We start from the raw sequence: 4557 nt of genomic DNA on the forward strand, positions 1-4557 counted from the left end.
AAAGTATCTGTTGAGGCGCATGCGCGACGGGAACGGAGATGGCAGCCTGAACTGGGCGCTCCGATTCCCGCCGGCAGCAAATAAATAAATAATCGCGCAAAACTCAACACAAACACACACAAAGTCCAAACAGAGAGTGGATGTCCGAAATTACTTTGTGGGGGCGAAAAAGGCACAGGAGACAGATAGCATGGCGGCGTCTGACTCCGACTCAGCTCCGGAGCTAGAGATTGCAACAGACGAACCGACAGGTGCCCTGAAGAGGGAAATTGCACAACTCCTCGCAGACCTTAAAATCTTTTTCCGAGGGGAAGTGGATCAGTTAAGGAAAGACTTATTGAGTATTGGGACTCGAACGCATGATCTAGAGGAGAAAATGGATGAGTCCACACGATGCCAGACTGCAACAGATGCCAGGGTCACCATCCTCGAGAGAAAAGTGGCAGAGCTAGAAGAACGCCACGAGGACAGTGAGAATCGCGATAGACGCAATAATCTGAGAGTTAGGGGGATCCCAGAGGAGATCCTGAACCGGTGGATGACCTCCATAATGCGTGGGAAAACCAAAGCGGAGCTGGTTATGGACCGGTGCCACCGCGCACTAAGGGCCCGTCCAATACCTATTAACCCTCCCAGAGATGTAATTCTGCGACTACACCACTTCACTACAAAGGCAGAAATATGTAAAATTACCAGAACCACCCCAACAGTGAAATTTGAAGACATAGAGATGGCCATCTACCAAGATATCTCCCCGATCACGTTGGCACGACGCCAGGCCCTCCAACCGGTCACCAGACTTCTCAGAGAGAAAAATATCCGGTATCGCTGGGCCTTTCCCTTCGCCCTGATTGTTGTGCAAAATGGCAGGTCCCATACACTTAAACACCTTACAGATGGCCCGGAATTCATGAATAAGCTGGGTATCCCTAACATCTTACCGCCAACAGATGCCCCGGTTGGGCGCCCACCTCGGCGGACTGAATGGGAAAAAGTGGGACCGCCAAACGGACAACGCCACGCAAAGGCAGGACCCTCAAGGCCGGTGTGACAGCCATGTACCAGGCTCTGCAGTTCCGCAAGGACCACAAGTTTCCGTTCTACCCGAGGTTAAACTGACTTAATTCCCCTCACAAAACACTGCCTGAAACAAGAGGGGCTTCACTCCACCCCCCCCTGGGGTTCCGCAGCCGGTCGGTCTCCCATCGGTGGCGGCAGAAAGAAAAACCAAGAAAAAGAAAAGAAGATGACAAAGTTTGTTCACTCGCCAAAATGGCCCCCTGAGGTGATCCGCGGGACATTTGGGAAAAGAAGCGCAGGATCAGCATGGCGGACGACATTTTGGCGCGAAGCAGAGGAGATCCAGTCAGCTCCGCCCGCGGGACACGCCTGCTTCCTCTGCTGTTCACGGGCAGTGCTGCACACGACCCCCAGACGATGACGTCGGCAGGCGAACGCTCGCGAGATCACAGCGACCAGGAACTGACGTCAGTGCAGGCGCCGGCAGAGCAGGTCGCAGTGCGCGACGGACTTGAGAGACAGCAGCAGTGTTTGGGGGGTCCGGTTCGTGAGGCGGGACTCCCCAGGGGGGTACGCGCATTCCCCTGCTGGGGAGAGGGGATAAGTTTAAGTTTAGTTTGTTGATACAGCTGAGGGTAGCCAATTAAAGAAGTAACAGGTTAGCGGTTTGAGTTAATCAAAGTTTCAGTGTCAGTACAAGCAGCATAGTTGAGTACAAGAATATTGTTTATGTGCCAATTATTACAATATAATGTTTGTGCTGCCGGCGGGGGGGCGGGGGCTTGCCCTTCCCTCACCTGTTGGCATGTGCCTCTGGGGTTGGACCGTGGCCTTCAGCCGCGGCCCAATCAAAGACCTGGGACCCCGTGGTCTGGAAGGCTTCCCACAACCCTTGTTGGAAAAATGGGAACATCCGGAGTCCAAGCGGTATTCCCAGGCAATAAACCACAGGTCAATTAAGACCAAGATGGTTTCCCTTGTAGGCTTAACAAGGTTTCATGTTCCCTGTCACTCCCCTATGTGTTTTCCTCCCCCTCCCTCAGGTATCCCAAAAAGAGACAACTTGGCGACACGAGACCTGCAACACCACTACCGACACCTACTGCGCAGTCAAGACAAGGGTAGGAAAAGAATGCACTACACTCACAAAGACACACTAAACACATAAATATAGCATTGACGTTCATATCACAGAATGTTAAGGGATTCAACTCCCCTCAAAAACGTAGAATCGCCTTCGCAGAATTCAAGCGCAGAAACGCAGATGTTCTTTTCTTACAAGAGACACATTACTGTTCTAACAAAAACCCTGGGTTTATAGACAAACAATTCAGGAAATTTTATCTGGCCTCAGCCAAAGAAAAGAAAAAAGGGGTCGCTATTCTATTTCACAACAGAGTTCCATTTGTGATGGAAAAAATAATACGTGACCCAGACGGTAGATATATTATCCTGGTGGGCACTCTGCAGCAATGTAGAATAACCCTGGCGTGCATATACGCCCCATGTGAAAAAGACCCTCAGTTCTTCGCAGAGTTCTTTCTCAAACTACAAAATTGTGCATCCGGTAATATAATATTGGCGGGAGATTTCAATAAGGTCTTAGACCCCAGAATAGATAGATCTCCGAGACAGGAGAAAATGAGACAAGAAGGAAACAAAGGGCTTCTAGAGGGGCTACGAAGGGGATGTTTGGTAGATATATGGCGGGAACAACACCCGGGTGAACGTACTTACACTTACTTTTCACATCCCCACGACAGCTATAGCAGACTGGACCACTTCTTTGTATCGAGCAGAATGGTCCCACAAATCACTAGCACCCGCATCAATGACATTTCATGGTCGGACCATGCATCAATTGAGATAAAATGCACGCAAATTAGACCGATTAGCCCGGGAGCAAACTGGAAACTAAATGAGTCCCTGATTAAAATACCTGAATTGGCACAGATAGTCAAAGACGAGATTAGACAATTTTTTGCCACAAACACAGGCACTGTGGAATCCCACACTAGTCTTGCAGCAAAACGTAAAAGACAGAGGGAGTCGAAATTGACACAACTATATAAGAGGTTACATGAGCTCTCTGCACTACATAGCCGATCAGGCGGAGAGGACATTCTCAAGGAGTTGAAGGATGTAAGGATAGAGCTTAACCTCCTCCTCACATCCCAGGCCGAGAGAGACATAAGCTGGACCAAGAGGAAGTTTTTTGAGAAAGCCAACAAGCCGGACACTATGCTCGCCAACAGGATTCGTAATAGGCAACCAAGTTATAATATCCAAACCATAAAAACAAAATCGGGGGAGATGACCTCCAACCCCAAACGTATAGTGGAAGAGTTTAGGCTTTATTATGAACAGCTATATAATGGGGAGAAGGTGACACACAGCCCAAAAACAAACAAAATACTAAAGTCCTTCTTAGAGGAGGCGGCCTTACTTGGGCTGAGCAGACTGGAGAGCGAGGCAATTCAGTCGGATTTCACTATGGAGGAAATGACCGCGGTTATCAAACATCTCAAACCCTCTAAGGCCCCAGGCCCAGATGGGTTTTCTAATCTATATTACAAGAAATGTATAGGGGTTCTAGCACCGCACATGCTCAAGTTATTTAACGGAGTTTTGGCGGTAGAACCCTTCTCGGACCAGATGCTTCAGGCGTCGATATCTATAATTCATAAGAAGGACAAGGATCCTACAAATTGTCAAAGCTACAGGCCGATATCTTTAATTAATTCGGATGTTAAAATATATTCCAAATTACTGGCCAATAGATTGAGCGCGATCATGCCAAGGCTTATCCACCCGGATCAGGTTGGCTTTATTAGAGATAGACAAGCGGCCGACAATACCCGTAGGGTTATAGATATCATTAACTTCATAAATGCCAACGGGATCCGCGGGGTAGTATTAAGCTTAGATGCGGAAAAAGCCTTTGACAGGATTGACTGGCCATACATGGAGTCCACGCTTGAGGCATTCGGGTTTGGAAGCAAAACTCTAGGGGCAATAAAAGCATTATACACAACTCCGACAGCCAGGGTGATGCATCAGGGCTTCCCGTCAGAGTTGTTTAAAATCAAAAGCGGGACCAGACAGGGCTGCCCACTCTCGCCCCTGTTGTTTGCCTTATGCATGGAACCGTTAGCGGCGCACATTCGTCGATATCCTGACATTTCAGGAATACAAATCCTCTCCCAAGAGCATAAAATCGCTCTATACGCAGACGACATTATCTTGTCTCTGACAAAACCGCTTACCTCGCTGCCTAATCTGTTTTCTCTCCTGGAAAAATTTGGCAGAATCTCCGGATTTAAGATAAACCAAGCTAAATCAGAGGCGCTGAATCTAAATATTCCAAAGGAGACAGAGAAACTAATCGAGATCAATTTCCAGTTTAAATGGCAGACCAAAGCTATAAAATACTTAGGAATCTACCTAACCAAATCTAGTCATAATCTTTATCAGGAGAACTATCCGAGACTTCTCAGAGCTCTCACAAAAGAACTCAAAGAATGGTCGGCATATGGG

The sequence above is a fragment of the Ascaphus truei genome, unplaced genomic scaffold (genome assembly GCF_040206685.1).
Source record: "Ascaphus truei isolate aAscTru1 unplaced genomic scaffold, aAscTru1.hap1 HAP1_SCAFFOLD_1527, whole genome shotgun sequence".
Lineage (NCBI taxonomy): Eukaryota > Metazoa > Chordata > Amphibia > Anura > Ascaphidae > Ascaphus > Ascaphus truei.